The sequence below is a fragment of the Schistocerca cancellata genome, chromosome 5, assembly GCF_023864275.1.
Source record: "Schistocerca cancellata isolate TAMUIC-IGC-003103 chromosome 5, iqSchCanc2.1, whole genome shotgun sequence".
NCBI lineage: Eukaryota > Metazoa > Arthropoda > Insecta > Orthoptera > Acrididae > Schistocerca > Schistocerca cancellata.
Genome location: NC_064630.1, coordinates 308,978,955 through 308,997,169, shown reverse-complemented (window position 1 = coordinate 308,997,169; position 18,215 = coordinate 308,978,955). Strand labels below are relative to the sequence as shown.

General features: G+C 47.3%; 1 protein-coding gene across 1 annotated transcript in view; it reads left to right on the top strand.

Annotated features, from left to right (window-relative positions):
• Positions 1 to 18,215, top strand: part of LOC126188145 (UDP-glycosyltransferase UGT5-like) — a 116,794-nt gene that overhangs the window by 36,727 nt on the left and 61,852 nt on the right. The window lies entirely within an intron of this gene.

Below are 18,215 nucleotides of genomic sequence, written 5' to 3'. Positions count from 1 at the left end.
GTCTCCATGTACCATGTTGGTTGTAGCCCCCTGAACACACAAGAATCGCTCTGCTGATGCCTGCGCCGTTAACTCCCCACATGTGCCAAGGAGTAGATGCCCATCACCCTTGAGAATCTGGACTCAAGGCAGTGGAAATCCTGCCAGGTGGCCTTTGCTGTGGCTGGGTGGCGCATGTGGGGAGGGCCTCATGTCGGAGTGGAGCATTTAGAGACAAGTTCGGGGAAGTGGAGGGCTTGTCCAAAATGGGCTCATGGTCGGACTTGATAAAAACAGCATCCTCTGCCCAGTCATGGGCATTACTCTCCTGTGACAAGGTGGGATGTTTGTTTCCATCATGCCCTATAAGAGCTTAAATATGGTCCGGGCTATCATATTTTGCAGGGACCTTCTTTTGCAGTCTGCAATGAGCTGTGCACCAGTTTAGAGAGGGCGAGGTGTCCATTTCGTCCAGCGTGCACACCGGGATTCGATGGATAATCAGGTTGCCACTTGGGCCTTCATCTTCGCCTTAGTGTGACACATTACCCAAGAAGGTCAAGGTGCTTGTCTTCTTCCCCTGATGCAGTGATTTACGTGCTGGAACTTTGGCCGTGTCTTCCTGCTGTACTTCCAGCATCACCTGATGGGATATCCTTCATATCCCAACACTCCCTGTGCTCCACCTCCCATCTGTGTCAACTACAGAGCACCATTCGCCTTGCTCGCCAGACTGCAGGATTCTCCAGAAAGAAAGGAAAATAATGGAATACAAGGCCCTGGAGTGACTCACCTACACTAAGGCTAAGAGAAAATGAGGCTGCATCCTGTGAATATGTCAATCTATGCTGCCACTAAGACAATGGTTCTACCATCTTCTGTTCCACTGTGTACAGTTGGCTCTGAGCTGTCAGACTCCACATGCCCACTTTATGGTGGGGGCACTTTCCTCCCTGTTGATTCTGCACAACCTACTGAAGGAGTAGCACCCCTGCTCCAACCATCGTGGACATCAGTTCCCACTTCTCAGCTGAAAAAGTACCTTCTTCGGCCCCTCTCGACAGAATGGGACCCCTTCAGGCACTTTCATGCCAGGTTCCCACCAGTGGCCAAGCTGACAATAGCCAGTGGCTGAAGCAACCAGAGGTAGCTGGTCATATGGCTTAAAGATCCTCCTTGGTCTGTGAGACTGAATCAGTGAAGCCCTCCCAGTCAGGTAAATATACAGAGTAGAGTCACAAACCTAAACAGAAAGACCCCAAAGAACCAAGGCACTGTCGTGGCACCCACACCAGCACTACCTCCAAGCTCTTTCTGAGGATGAGGTGGAGATTCTAGCGCCCACTGAGGAACTAAATCTCGCTGGGCCATCGGACACACTGGATGTCGATTGCACAGGTACTAAATGGGTGGCAGCAGGTGCCCCTGAGGCGTAGACTGCCTCATTGAGTGTTTCATGCCTTCCCTTTCCCACGATCACGGAATCCTCCAGTGGAATTGTGGGGGTTTTTCCACCACCTGGCTGAGCTACAGCAGCTGCTAAGCTTTACACCTGCTTTCTACATTTCCCTCCAGGAAACCTGGTTCCTGGCAATGCAGACCCCTGCCGTCCACAGCTATAAGGAATGTTACAGGAACCAAAGCGACTATAATAGAATGTCAGGTGGAGTTTGTGTCTGTCCTGGTCTGTAGTGAACCCCTGCCACTTCAAAACCGTCCTGAAGTTGTAGCTGTCAGGATGATGATGATGATGATGATGATGATGATGATGATGATGATGATGATGATGATGATGATGATGATGATGATGATGCAGGAAATAACTGTCTGCAATGTATATCTTCCTGATGCTGCAGTATCCCTGGACTAATGGGCTGCACTGATAGATCAACACCCTGAACCTTTCCTACTTTTGGGAGATTTTAACACTCATAACCCCTTGTGGGGTGGCGCAATGCTGACTGACCGAGGTAGGGAGGTCGAAAATTTAGTGTCACAATTCGACCTCCACCTCTTAAATACAGGTGGTGTCACACATTTCAGTGTGGCACATGGCACATACTCGGCCATTAATCTCTCGGTCTACAGCTCTGGCCTTCTCCCACCTATCAACTGGAGAGCACATGATTACCTGTGTGGCAGTGAGCAGTTCCCCATCTTCCTGTCTTTCCCCCCACGTCATGCCCATGGATGCCTACATAGATTGTCTTTAAACAAGACAGACTGGGAAGCCATTACCTCTGCTGTCATCGCTGAATCTTCCCCACATGGTGCCATCGGTTTTGTCATTGATCAGGTCACTACAACGATCGTTCCTGCTGCAGAAATACGATCTCGTTCTCTAGAGTGAAAGACAGTCGCCGGAAGTCGCTGAGGCAGTTGAAGAGCGTCAGTGAGCTCTACAGCAACATCAGCGGCACCCTTCCCTAGAGCACCTAATAGCCTTTAAGCTGCTCCATGCCAGACTTCGCCTGCTTATAAAACGACACAACTAAGAGTGTTGGGAGAGTTACGTGTCTACCACTGGGTGCCACACGTCACCTTTGCAAGTCTGGATGAACATGAGACGTATTTTTGGATAACAGACCCCAACAAGTGTCTCTGGCATTAACATCAATGGCGTGTTATCTACTGACGCAAACGTGATTGCTGAACACTTTACTGACCACTATGCTCGAGCCTCTCTATCAGAGAATTACCCTCCTCCCCCCCCCCACGCTTTCGGACCCTCAAACGGCAGATGGGATGTAAAGTCCTCTCGTTCACTACATGCCACAGTGAACCCACAGTGTGGGAGCTTCTCAGCGCCCTTGCACATTGACCTGACACAGCTCCTGGGCAGGATCAGATCCACAGTCAGATGATTAAACATCTCTCGTCTGGCTACAAGCGATATCTCCTCATAATCTTCAACTGGATCTGGTGCGATGACTTCTTTCGATCGCATGTAGGGAGAACACCATTCCAGTGCTAAAACCCGCTTGATGTGGATAACTACTGGCCCACCAGCCTCACAAACTTGGTGTTATCTGCTGGAATGTGTGGTGTGTCGGCAGTTGGGATGGGTCCTGGAGTCATGTGGCCTACTGGTTTCATTTCAGGACAGCTGCTGCCAGGGTCGCTCTACCACTGATCTTATCACTAGAGTCTGCCATCCGAACAGCCTTTTCGGGGCACCAACATCTGGTTGCCATGTTTCTTGATTTACATAAAGCATACGACACAACCTGGTGACATATCCTTACCACACTGTATGAGTGGGGTCTCTGGAGGTCGCTCTCGATATTTATCCAAAACTTCCTATCACTCCATACTTTCCAAGACCAAGTTGGAGCCTCCCATAGTTCCCCCCGCCCCTCCCCGCCCTCAGCGTTGCATTTGCTTGACCCTTGACCCAGTGCACCACTGTGGCGTTAGACTGGCGACGGGAGCTTTCAGAATGAGTCTGGTGACCAGTGTCCTGGTGAAGGCTGGAGTCCCTCCATTAAAGGTTAGGTGAGCACAACTGCTGGCCAGCTACGTTGTGCATGGTCGTAGTGCTGTGCATCTGAATTACTATTTCCTTTTCCCAACCATGGCAGTTCATCTCCCACATCGGCAGCACAGTTCAGGGCTTAAGATAGCGGTTTGTGTCCTCTCTATTCTGTCTGGAGTCTTTCCCGTTGTCACCTCTCCTCGAGGTACATTTACATACTTCTCCATGGTGAACACCTAGGCCGCCCCGTCAGGGGGCTCGCCACTCTTTGATGGGTTTGAGCTTGGCTACCACAAGGCCCCGGCCATTGCAGCACTTTCTCCCTTCCGTGCTGCATGTCTGTGCTCTTGCTATTCTTTCCCCCCTCCCTTGGTGAACATGTGTGGCATATTATTGGGAATGTTCAGCATTCTGTTGCTGTCCTGCAAACTGTCCCAACTTTGAGTCTCTTTTCCTTTCTCTGTTTCCTGCACTTCGGCGTTTGAGGACCCTGTTTTTCTTCTTCCTCCCTGTGTGCTCCTGAAGGCCAGCCCATGCGTCTGACACAAAACAGGTGACTGTGTAATGCGCAATTCCCAGCCCAGGGTCGACAGTTACGGTTCACATGTACCCCTGGTACAGGCCAGGCCCAAGAGGGGTGATTGCCTAAGTTGCAACCTTCCCAGATTGCCCACTGGTTCCCCTATCAGTTCTTCGGGAGGTGCGACTGGAGGTGTGAACATTCATCTGAGGCAGGTGCGCCACTTGTGAAGGAGGCACCAAGTTGGAAGGAGAACGCCTTCAGATTCTGGTAATCATGGAGATTTCCTTGCGATGAGTCAATCATCCTCTCCAACGACGTCGACAGAACGTAAACATGAGGCTACTGATTCGAAGACACTTCCACTACACCGTGGCTCCTTGTGGTATCTCATACTGAAGACGGTAAGTCCTTTACCAGGGTCAATCCATTTATTTTTCAGAAAGGTACTGATGCCATTGCTGGCTCTGTGAAATCCTGCTCTCGTTTGTGGAATGGCACGTTGCTTTTGGGGACGGCTTCTGATTCTCAAGCACAACTACTAATTGCTGCCTTGCTTCTCCATGGCTACCCTGTTCATGTCGAGGCACATAAAACGCTGAATTCTTCCCATGGTGTAATTTACACCAGGCTGCTTGATGGTCTGAGGCTGAAATACACTTTTACGTCTCTGAGTAGGGTATCATTGCTGACCATTGTGTAATGAAAAACGTAGATTCCTCCTTGCAAGTGGGCACCAACCTTACCCTCACCTTTGATAGGGTAGTGCTGCCACCAAAGATTAAAGCAGGCTATGAAATCATCACAGTTCGGCCATACATTCCGAATCTGGTTGCGCTGCTTCCAGTGTTATCGTTTCACCCACACTCGAACATCTTGACACCCAGTAAAATGGGTAACCTGTGGCAGGGATGCACATGAGAGCGAATGTACGCCTCCTTCTCCAGGCTGTATCAACTGCAATGGCGGCCACGCGGCCGCCTCCTAGTATTGTCCAGTGTATCTGTTAGAGATTTGGGTAAAGGGGAAGTATCTCACCCAGTAGCTCAAAAGTTACTGGCTAGTCGCAAACCCTGTGTTGTCCCATCTGGCACCTTTAGATCTGTTCTTGTTACCCCTCGCTCCACAATGAACATGGCCACACAGACATGAGACCTCAAATTTGGATCTGAGGTTTCTCCCAACATCTCTACATCTTGGTCCTGTTGCCCTTCCGTTCGTTGACACTACGAAATTCCTGGGGCTCGTGCTCAACAGGAAACACTCTTGGTCCTCCCATGTATCTTACGTGGCTGCCAGCTGTTCAGTCCCTCAATCTACTAAGTGTCCTCAATGGTACTTCCTGGGGTGCCGATCGAACCACCACCCTCCTCCGTTTGTACCGAGACCCTGTCAGTTCGAAACTCGACTATGGGTGCTTTGTTTATGCATCTGCACGCCCATACTTTCAAGCTATTTCAAGACTGTCAATCATGGCATCCGTTTGGCCATGGGTACCTTTTACACCAGTCCAGTTGAGTCAGTACACTGAAGCTGCTGAAGTACCACTGATCTACCGCCATGACTTTCTCTTGAGCAGGTATGCATGCTGTTCGTCTACCATGCATGGCCACCCCTCTTATGCCTCCTTCCTTGATGATTCCTCTGATCGTCAGTATGGGGCTTGTCCCTTTCCTGTTACCTTCCGGCGTCTGCGTTCGCCACTTGCAATGGCAGCTTAACTTCATGGTACAACTTTCCTGCCGCACGGGATTAGCCGAGAGGTCTTAGGCGCTGCAGTCATGGGCTGTGCGGCTGGTCCCGGCGGAGGTTAGTCCTTCAGGGGTGTGTGTGTGTGTGGGGGGGGGGGGGTTGTTGTCCTTAGGATAATTTAGGTTAAGTAGTGTGTAAGCTTAGGGACTGATGATCTTAGCAGTTAAGTCCCATAAGATTTCACACACAACATAAAACTTTCCCAGTGGGTGTGAACCCTTCACCACCTTGGCTTCATGAAGTGGCCCATGCTAATCTTGGCCTTCATTCGCTTCCTAAGGACACTACTCCAGCCTCAGTATATCACTGTTTCACGACCTTCACATGGAACTTAGTGACTGATGGGTCTCGGACTGACTGTGGGGTCAGGTGTGCCTTTGTCATTGGCACCTGTGTCTTTCAATATCGGCTTACGGCACGCTTCTCAGTATTCAAAACCGAGCTTTTCGCCTTGTATCAGGCCGCAGAGTACATCTGGCGACATAGCCTTCCCAATTGTGTCCTCTGCTCACACACTCGGCGCCCTCCAAAAGTCTCTGTGCGCTGTACGCTGCTCATTCGTTAGTGCAGCAGGTCCAGGAAAGCTGTCACTTGCTCACTCATGGTGGAGCCAGTGTGATGTTTTGTGGGTTCCTGGTCATGTCGATCTGCTAGGATACGAGGCTTCTGACGCTGCTGCCAACGCAGCAGTGCTTGTACCGCATCCTGCGAGTTCCTATATTCCCTCTGATGATATCTTCATTGTAGTGTCAGGAAGTGGTGTCCCTTTGGCATCGCCAATGGTCCTCCCTTCACAGGAATAAGCTTTGGCTTATTAAGCCTCTCCTGGCGCCTTGGACTACCTCCTCTAGGCCCTCCCGCCGGGAGGAGGTTATTTTAACTCGGCTGTGTATTGGGTACTATCTTTCTAGCCATCGTCATTTGCTCAGTGGCGCTGCCCACCACTTTTTACATATTGCCCCCAAATTTTAACTGTCGCCACTTCCTGCTGGAATGCCCTTTTTTTACCAATTTACTTTCCAGCTTGGGTTTGCCATCTGATTTATCAGCAGTTTTAGCGAATGACGCGCGGCCTGTCGACCGTGTTTTCCTTTTTATCCGCTGAAGCAATATAGGGAAGGCCATTTAATTTTTAGTTTTGGGCCTCCATTTTTGTATGGTTTTTAGCCCTTTCTCCACGTACCTTTTTTTAGCCATGCCACAGATTCTTTCCCATGGACCTGCGGCTCTATCACTTCATCTCGCTCCTCGACATGTACTGGGGCCATAAAGTGGTTTACACCGACGGCTGATGATCACGTAGACTTTGCTACGTTCATGGAGGACATATTGTGAAGCACTCCTTGCCACATGGCTGCAATGTTTCCCCTGCAGAGCTGGTGGTCATATCTTGTGCTCTTGAGCACATCCACGCATGCCCTGGCGAGTCATTTCTCCTTTCTACTGACTCTTTGAGCATTCTAAAAGCTATCGACCAATGCTACCCTCACCATCCTTTCGTAGCGTCCATTCAGGGGTCTATCTGTGCCCTGTAACGGTCCCGTCGTTCATTGGTGTTTGTGTGGACCCCCAGGGCACGTCGGAATCCCAGTCAACGAAATTGATGACAGGCTGGCCAAACACACTATGTGGTAACTGCTTCTTCAGATAGGCGTCTCCGAAACTGACCTGCGGCCTATCTTACTCCGCACGGTTTTTCGGCTTTGGGAGACGGAATGCCATAACAGTATGCACAACATACTGCGTGTAATTAAGGAATGTGTGGAAGTCTCCATGCAGTCATCTCGCAGGGAATCAGTTGTCTTCTGTTGGCTCTGCACTGGCCATACGTGGCTAACGCAAGGTTAGCTCCTCCGTCGCGAGGACCCACCTCGGTGTCGGCGAGGCTCACAAATGACGGTCGTCCACCTCTTACTGAACTGCCCAGTTTTAGCCACTCGGCGACGGACTTTTAACTTTCCCAGCACCCTACCTTCGGTGCTGGGTGACAATGCCTCAACAGCAGCTTTAGTTTCACGCTTCATTCGTGAGGGTGGTTTTTATCATTTGATGAAAGTTTTAGCGGATGTCCTTTGTTCCTCGGTGTCCTTCATCCTAGTGCTTTTCGGGTCGAGGTTTCAATGTATTGCAGAGTGGCTGGCTTCTCCTTTTTATTCTCATGGTCAGCCAGACATGATAATCTGTTATCTTGTTTCGATCTTTTGTACATCTTCCTTGCGTCTCTCTGTGGTTTTCTTGGCCGATATTGTCCTTTTTAGTGTTTGTTGCCCCTCTGTTATTCTTGTGGTTTTTCCTTTCTTCCAACTGTGTTTTGTCTCGGAACGAGGGATCGATGGCCTAGCAGTTTCGTCCCTTCCCCCCTCCTTTAAATCAACCAACCAATCAACACCGGGTGTAGTATGCCACAGAAAATGGGCGCCACTTAAGTTACTTAATTGTTATGGCGCAGTGGTTGGCAATCTTTCTGATATTACCCCTGAACGAGATCTGGTGTCATTCAGTTCCCTGAACAAATTTTCTGACCTACCTGGAAGCTATACTGCAAAACGATCTCCTTTCTGAAGTTCCATTCGATAATATTTAATGTTGAACAAGTGAAACGCAAATGTATTCTGACCTATTCACTAAACTGTTTTACTTGGTTCTAACAATACCTCTTTATACACTGACAAGATAAAACGAACCACCAAGGAATTATCCGAATGAGACAGTAATCGATAGATGTAGTAGTTTGTTTGTAGATGTACATCGCAATTTCAGAGAAAGTTGACTGTTCATTCAAGAGAAAGAGCTTCACAAATTGAGCTAGTCAATGTGTTGGTGCAGCTCTGGCCGTTACAAAAGCAGTTATTGACTGGTACAGTCGTGTTTAAAGTTCTCCTGAGAGTCGTCGTCCCACATTCTGTCCAATTGGCGGTTTAGATCTTCAAAATCGGGAGCTGGTTGGAGGACTCTGCCCATACTGCTCCAAACGTTCTTTGTAGGGGAGACATGCGGTAACCTTGCTGCCGAGGCAGCGTTTTCTGCAACCAGGAAGAAAAGCAGCAGAAACTCTCGCTACGTGCGAGCGATCATTATGTTGCTGAAATGGAAGCCAAGGATGGCTTGCCATGAATGGTAACAAAATGGGGACTTAGAATACCGTCGACGTAGCACTGTGCTGAAGGGTGCTCCTAAAAAAAGAAACAGCACTGCAGATCACTCCTGGTTGACTGGCTGTATAGCTGGTGATATCGTGGTAAAAAGACGATGGCTAGTAGAAACCCTTGGATAACAGAAGAAATATTGAATTTAATTGATGAAAGGAGAAAATATAAAAATGCAGTAAATGAAGCAGGCAAAACGGAATACAAATGTCTCAAAAATGAGATAGACAGGAAGTGCAAAATGGCTAAGCAGGGATGGCTAGAGGAGAAATGTAAGGATGTAGAGGCTTCTCACTAGGGGTAAGATAGATACTGCCTACAGGAAAATTAGACCTTTGGAGATAAGAGAACTACTTGTATGAACATCAAGAGCTCAGATGGAAACCCAGTTCTAAGCAAAGAAGGGAAAGCAGAAAGTGGAAGGAGTATATAGAGGGTTTATACAAGGGCGACATACTTGAGGACAATATTATGGAAATGGAAGAGGATGTAGATGAAGATGAAATGGGAGATGTGATACTGCGTGAAGAGTTTGACAGAGCACTGAAAGACCTGAGTCGAAACAAGGCCCCAGGAGTAGACAACATTCCATTAGAACTACAGATGTCCTTGGGAGAGCCAGTCCTGACAAAACTCTACCATCTGGTGAGCAAGATGTATGAGACAGGCGAAATATCCTCAGACTTCAAGAAGAATATAATAATTCCAATCCCAAAGAAAGCAGGTGTTGACAGACGTGAGAATTACAGAACTATCAGTTTAATAAGTCACAGCTTCAAAATACAGGGCTATTACAAATGATTGAAGAGATTTCATAAATTCACTGTAGCTCCATTCATTGACATATGGTCACGACACACTACAGATACGTAGAAAAACTCAGTTTTGTTCGGCTGAAGCCGCACTTCAGGTTTCTGCCGCCAGAGCTCTCGAGAGCGCAGTGAGACAAAATGGCGACAGGAGCCGAGAAAGTGTATGTCGTGCTTGAAATGCACTCACATCAGTCAGTCATAACAGTGCAACGACACTTCAGGACAAAGTTCAACAAAGATCCACCAACTGCTAACTCCATTCGGCGATGGTATGCGCAGTTTAAAGCTTCTGGATGCCTCTGTAAGGGGAAATCAACGGCTCGTCCTGCAGTGAGCGAAGAAATGGTTGAACGCGTGCGGGCAAGTTTCACGCGTAGCCCGCGGAAGTCGACGAATAAAGCAAGCAGGGAGCTAAACGTGCCACAGCCGACGGTTTGAAAAATCTTACGGAAAAGGCTAAAGCAGAAGCCTTACCGTTTACAATTGCTACAAGCCCGGACACCTGATGACACCTGATGAAATGAAGCAACATTTTTTCTTAATGTTGAAGTGAACAGACACAATGTGAGAATCTGGGCGGTAGAGAATCCTCACGCATTCGTGCAGCAAATTCGCAATTCACCAAAAGTTAACGTGTTTTGTGCAATCTCACGGTTTAAAGTTTATGGCCCCTTTTGCTTCTGCGAAAAAAACGTTACAGGACACATGTATCTGGACACGCTGGAAAATTGGCTCATGCCACAACTGGAGACCGACAGCGTCGACTTCATCATTCAACAGAATGGTGCTCCACCGCACTTCCATCATGATGTTCGGCATTTCTTAAACAGGAGATTGGAAAACCGATGGATCGGTCGTGGTGGAGATCATGATCAGCAATTCGTGTTATGGCTTCCACGCTCTCCCAACTTAACCCCATGAGATTTCTTTCTGTGGGGTTATGTGAAAGATTCAGTGTTTAAACCTCCTCTACCAAGAAACGTGGCAGAACTGCGAGCTCGCATCAACGATGCTTCCGAACTCATTTATGGGGACATGCAGCGCCGAGTGTGGGAGGAACTTGATTATCAGGTTGATGTCTGCCAAATCGCTAATGGGGCACATATCGAACATTTGTGAATGCCTAAAAAAACTTTTTGAGTTTTTGTATGTGTGTGTGCAAAGCATTGTGAAAATATCTCAAATAATAAAGTTATTGTAGAGCAGTGAAATCGCTTCAATCATTTGTAATAACACTGTACTAACGAGAATTCTTTACAGACGAATGGAAAAACTTATAGAAGCCGACCTCGGGGAAGATCAGTTTGGATTCCGTAGAAATGTTGGAACACATGAGGCAATACTGACCCTACGACTTCTTAGAAGAAAGATGAAGGAAAGGCAAACCTACGTTTCTAGCATTTGTAGTCTTAGAGAAAGCTTTTGACAATGTTGATTGGAATACTCTCAAATTGTAAAGGTGGCAGGGGTAAAATACAGGGAGCGAAAGGCTATTTACAATTTGTACAGAAAGCAGATGGCAGTTATAAGAGTCGAGGGACATGAAAGGGAAGCAGTGGTTGGAAAGGGAGTGAGACAGGGTTGTAACCTATCCCCGATGTTATTCAATCTGTATACTGAGCAAGCAATAAAGAAAACAAAATAAAAATTCGGAGTAGGTATTAAAATCCATGGAGAAGAAATAAAAACATTGAGGTTCGCCGATGACATTGTAATTCTGTCAGAGACAGCAAAGGACTTGGAAGAGCAGTTGAATGGAATGGACAGTGTATTGAAAGGAGGGTACAACATGAACATCAACAAAAGCAAAACGAGGATAATGGAATGTAGTCGAATTCAGCCGGGTGATTCTGAGGGAATTAGATTAGGAAATGAGACACTTAGAGTAGTAAAGGAGTTTTGCTATTTGGGGAGCAAAATAACTGACGATGGTAGAAGTAGAGAGGATATAAAATTTAGAATGGCAATGGCAAGGAAAGCGTTTCTGAAGAAGGAAAAAATTGTTAACATAGAGTATAGATTTGTCAGGAAGTCGTTTCTGAAAGTATTCGTATGGAGTGTAGCCATGTATGGAAGTGAAACGTGGACGATAAATAGTTTAGACAAGAAGAGAATAGAAGCTTTCGAAATGTGGTGCTACAGAAGAATGCTGAAGATTAGATGGGTAGATCATATAACTAATGAGGTATTGAATAGAATTGGGGAAAAGAGGAGCTTGTGGCTCAACTTGACTAGACGAAGGGTTCGGTTGGTAGGACATGTTCTGAGGCATCAAGGGATCACCAATTTAGTACTAGAGGCCACGTGGAGGGTAAAAATCGTAGAGGGAGACCAAGAGATGAATACACTAAGCAGATTCAGAAGGATGTAGGCTGCAGTAGGTACTGGGAGATGAAGCAGCTTGCACAGGATAGAGTAGCATGGAGAGCTGCATCAAACCAGTCTCAGGACTGAAAACAACTACGACATCTTGGTATCCCACCGTTACCTGTAGAGGCTTCAAACACGTGTTTGCTGGTCATCGGGGCTCAGTTCGAAGCGGGACTAGTCAGTGAAGATACTTGAACTCCAGTCACTGAGGTTCCTGGCCGAAGACGTCTCTGGAGACAGTAGACAGCAGTGAGGTACTAACATGTCATCCGCCAACCTTACCATCGCCAGGGGTGGTGGTTTGGCGTGCCATTTCTATTCTTTGTTGTAGGACCTCTTTGATTCTCAAACTCGACACTATTAAAAGAGGGCAGGACATCGAAGACTTTCTCGACCTCTTTCGTTACACTCAAAGGCAAGCCATCCTGGGCTTGCAATTCAGTAACATAATCGCTCCCTGTACATGGCTAGACTTCTGCTGCTGCTCTTCGTGCTTGTCGAACCCTACCATGGCCAGCAAGGTCGCCGGATTTCTCCCCAATTAAGAAAGTTTGCAACATTATGAGGAAGATCTCCAAACCAGCTCGCGATTTTGACGATATAACGCGCTAATTAATCGGAATCTCGCACGATATCCCTCAGGAGGACATCCAATAAATCTAACAATGCAATACCGAACAATGGTGTCGTAACGGCCAGATGAAGAGTTCGCTGAAGTTTGAGGCTAGTCAGGAATGGTCCAGATGAGCAGCATAAGGTTGCTAACAAGACAATCTGCCACACAGTGAAGAAATAAATGTTACTTAATTTTTGCTTATTTTCGTATCAAACATTCCTCCTCATGCTATAAAATGCACGAAATTGATAAAATTGTATCATAACTTTTTCTTGTTGAGGTATAACTGGTTAAAAACAGAATAAAAAAATTACAAAAACTTTTTAGAATTAAAAAAAATTTCTGCCAAATTACTCAAGAAATCTTCATTTACTCATTAACATATTCAAACGGTTTCCTAACTCCTGGACTGACAAATTCTACATCAGAACTTGATGTTGACGTCTTAGCAGTTGAGGCACTAGGCGAAAATCTAAAATAGAAAGAACAATGTTGCTTAAAAACGATTGTTTCGCAACAATACCTGTTAAAACTACTAAAACATTCTCTCATCTGCGACCTCAGCATTGTTGGATTTTTAGGTGATGGAGTTTCATGAGCTTGTGTTGGCACTACTGAACTTTAATTGTCTGAAATTTTTTCAGATGCTGTCAGTTGTGATTTGAACTTCAGCATCATCACTGTCATTATCATCAGTTCCAATGTCAGAACAATTAGCATCAAAGACCTCATCCAGAAGATGAGCTATTTCTGAATTAGATAGACCTGTCAATGCTTAATTAAATTACATTTGCGAAGTTTTATTTGTATAGAAAGCATTAGAAAGGCCCATTCCATTATTGAAGTTGTGAAATGCTCACTAAAAATAAACGTTGAAACAACGAATAAACAATATAAAATGCAGCCGACCGCAATTTGCTCACAGGCGCATGAAATGTAGAAACCCAATGTATCACATATACGAAAATATGATTTTTCAGATGTTAAATCATCTTTCACGTCACTTACTTTGATAGAATTATGGTCTGGAACTGTTAACAATATTTTAGTATTGCTTTAGAAGTCAATAAACAATGAATAACAGTACTAACGTTTCTTCCTTGCCGCCACGCTTACCTTTCCAAAGTACATTTGTTACTGACTGCTCCTGACACCTAGAGGTCATTCTGAGAACTAAGTACGCTGCCTGCTTGTACTGAAGGGTGCATCGAATACCATGCAGCTGATGCTTTTACAACAAAAAAAAGGCTCACATAGTATAGGAACATTTTAATGGATGTATCATATAAGATAAAAGGGGTGGTTAGAGGATAAATTCTCTTACGTGGACTGTCACATTTTATCTTTCTCCGCTTTTCTTCCCAGTAACTCCTCTGAAAGAACAGATTCCTCAAAGTATGTTGGCCACCATTTATGAAAACAAATTCTGTTTTCTGTAAGATTAACAATAAATCGGTTTTTTGTTCAAATCTGTGAATTCTATGTATTCACGCAATGAATAAATTGTCTGATGCGCGAATCGTCCCCTTCATAAAACCAAAATCTCGATTACATGGCCTGAAAGACTGCCTACGTACGGGATAATAATGTACATTTTGTAAACTTTCATTAGTAACGAACGTTTGAAGGAAACTAAGCGTTCTGACCTGGACACCCACCAGAAAATGTGTAGGCACCTAACAGAAATTCGTAATCCACTATTAATTTAGTCTAAAAGAGCAAACTTCATCTGGACTTCTGTTGGCCTCCCCCTCATGATATATACAAAATTTTGCCGTATTGTTCGTGATATGAATATTAATATATGGTGAATTGGCTGCAGTACAAAGCTTCTGACAGCTGCAGATTCTGCACGTAATCTGTTCCAGCAGCTTCATTGCCTCTTTCTACAGGGATTACACAATAACATTTTGCTTGTGAACTTTTTTGCTCCCATCCTATGGACTATATAATACTGCTGCTACACATATTGCACACTCATTCAACGATGGAGTTTTAATCTCTATTGATAAATCCCCGCATGTACAGAAAGTATCAGTTTGTGCCCTCATAAATGGCAGACTGAACTGCTTTTTAAAAATACTGCGGTACAACGTATAGGAAACCCATTGTTCAGGATACTTAATGACCCAGTCAGTCATTAGTTTAATATTAAGCCTCTAACTCAAATATTATACATCGTCTTATGTATGTCTTTTTTGTTGGAAATGAACTTATATGCCCCTTGACTAATGTGCATGCTGGCCCTGGTGCTACCTTTGCTGACGTATTTTCGTCCCCCGTTTCCTTTGGAGACGTTTGAGGTAGTACAAAGATGTCAAATGCCGGAAGTCAGCTTTTGTCACACCACGATATTTCGATGCTTTAGCGCTTACCTGGCGTCTTCCTGAGCTTACATGTAATGTTGCATGCGCGTAGTTCCTTTGCTTCCTTTCCCTGTGGATGTCTCCTCATAACTTCGATCGCTTAAACCAGTGCTTGTAAATACGAATCTTGTTAGTGTTTCGTGTGTTTGCTATGTAAGTTTACTGATCCCTCTTCACGGTTCCCCCACTGACATACCCATATAACAATCCATTTTACACCTGTAAGAAATAATGGAACTGTTGACGCCACGCTGAAGCATTGTTCTCAACAAACGTTTTCTACAACGAAAATTGACAGTAAAAATTCAACATATTCACTTACAATATTATGTGCAGTTTTCTTCTTTATAGAAACCTTAACATATTTTATGTATTCTGAACCCTCTGCTCTTGCTATTGTCAAATGTTCTCGTTTGTGCTTGATATTTTGAACTTCCCTTCGCCTTTTCCCCCTGCGGGTCCGGGGTAAGAAGAGGCCCGAGGTATTCCTGCCTGTCGTAAGAGGCGACTAAAAGGAGTTTCAACCGTTTCGGCCTTCCATGTGATGGTCCCCCTTGGGGTTTGACCTCCATTTTTCAAAATTCTACACAAGTAAGAGCCTTTTGGGGAAGGACGCCATACGTGGTGTACCACTGGTCCTCAGTGCACTAAGACCTTGGCACTCAGCATTGTAACGACGTTGTCACCATACCCACTATTCCTCAAATTGGGCCTAAACGCCTGATGGGTTGTAAAAGTTACGCCCATAGTGCGTCCCCATCTGCACCGACGATCATGATGGACTTTCCATGGCACCCGAAATCCAGCACGGTAGCCAGCCCATTGTGGTGGGGTCATCATGTACCCTCTAGGTTGTAGCCCCCTGACAACACAGGGATCGTACTGCCGATACCTGAGCTGCACCCTCCCCATGTCAGCCAAGGAGTAGATGCCCGTCTCCTTGGGGCATCAGGACTCCCGGCAACGGTCATCCTGCCAGGTGACCCTTGCTGAGGCTGGGTGGCACCCATGGGGAGAGCCCCTGGTCGGAGTGGGTGGTATCGGGGCGGACGTTTCGCAGATGAAACGTCAACACGTATCAGGTTGCTCCGCGGCAGAGTCTTTCAAAAGGAAAGGTACTGTCTCAGGTTCTGGTTCTCCTGCCCTTTCCCCCTTGGCCACTCCCTGGGAGGAGGAACAGGCCCGCCGGCTTGGGGCGAAGTACTTCCCCCACTATTTGGTCTGTTCTCGAACCGATGGGGGGACGTTCGTCACCTCCAAGCCCATGTTCTTTGTTCAGCACATAGAGGACATCTTCGGGGAAATCGAGGCTCTCAGTAAGATGCGTTCGGGGTCCGTTCTTATAAAGACCACCTCCACCACACAGTCGGAAGCGCTCCAGACATGCGACCGACTAGGGGACATCCCAGTGTCCATTGTCCCACATCTGGCACTGAATAGGATGCAGGGGGTTATTTTTCATCGGGACCTCCTGCTGCAATCTGATGAGGAGCTCAGGGCCGACCTGGAGCGCCGAGCCGTGCATTTCGTCCGGCGAGTCCAGTGCGGCCCCAAAGACCGTCGCATCGACACGGGCCATTATCCTCGCCTTCGAGGGGGACGTTCTCCCAGAGAAGGTAAAGGTGATGTGCTACCGGTGCGACGTGCGACCTTATGTCCCACCTCCTATGTGCTGTTTTCGGTGTTTGCGCTTTGGGCACATATCGTCACAGTGTGAGGCTGAGCCCCTTTGTGGCGATTGTGAACGTCCTCTTCGTGAGGAACATACATGCACCCTACCACCTCGGTGCGTTAATTGTCCTGGCATCCACTCGTCTAGGCCGCGGTGGTCTAGCGGTTCTGGCGCTGCAGTCCGGAACCGCGGGACTGCTACGGTCGCAGGTTCGAATCCTGCCTCGGGCATGGGTGTGTGTGATGTCCTTAGGTTAGTTAGGTTTAAGTAGTTCTAAGTTCTAGGGGACTTATGACCTAAGATGTTGAGTCCCATAGTGCTCAGAGCCGTTTTTTTCCACTCGTCTAGATCCTTAGACTGCCCCACATATCAGAAGGAGAAGAAGATTCAAGAACTCAAAACTTTGGATCGTCTCTCTTATTCTGAGGCCAGGAAGAAGGATGACCGCCTCCATCCCGTGACGTTGACAACTTCGTTTGCCTCAGTCGTGTCCACTCCTTCCACGGTATCTTCACCCCTATCCTGTCCCCCCTCCACCTCCTACCCCCATCCGGGGTCTCTGCCTCCGCCTCCCAAATCCCTCCCTTCCAAATCCTCCTCCCCCGCGGCCCCCGCCCCCTCTGCCCCAGGGGCCACTCTTCCTCATCCTCCTCCCCCCCCTCCCCGCCGCCTGAGAATCGATCCTCTTCTCAGGCGTCATTCGGGGAAACGTTCCGGACCCCAGCTTCCAAGGTCCGGCGTTCCAAAACAGACCCCACGCATGAGGACCTTCTTCGGGTTCAGCCCACCATCCCTGTGCCTCCTCGGACTTACAAGAAGGCCTCCAAGAAGAAGTCTCTATCCCCTCTCCACCCCGGCGCGTTTCGTCTGACGCTCCATCCGTGAGTCGCTGCTCCCGGCCGTCCTCAGTTTCGCCGGGACGCTCTGCTGCCAGGCGCTCAGCTGGCCTCTCGTCGGCAAATGATGCTGCCCCTCCTACACAACCCGGGACAGCGGCCGCAGCTGGCGACGACTCGATGGAACAGGATCCGCCTCCCGCCAGTTGTAGCGTTGTTCCCTCGAAACCTGACCCTCCGTGGCCGTCGAGGTGACCAGCTCTTTCCCCGTCTCGTTCGCCCTCTTTTTTTGACTAGCGATGGCCTTGTTACATTGGAACATAAGAGGTATTCGATCTAATCGGGAGGAATTACACTGCTCCTCCGCCTGCACTGTCCACCCGTCCTTGGTCTCCAGGAAACCAAGTTGCGCCCGACTGACCGTATTGCCTTTACCCACTATACCTCCAGGCGGTATGACCTCACCCCTGTGGACGGTATCCCAGCTCATGGTGGGGTCATGTTGCTCGTTCGGGACGATGTATATCATCCCATCCCATTGACCACCCCACTCAAAGCAATAGCTGTCCATATTACTCCAAGCAATAGCTGTCCATATTACTCCAAGCAATAGCTGTCCATATTCCTCTTTCTGCTTTTACTTTTTCAGTTTGTACCATCTACACTCCATC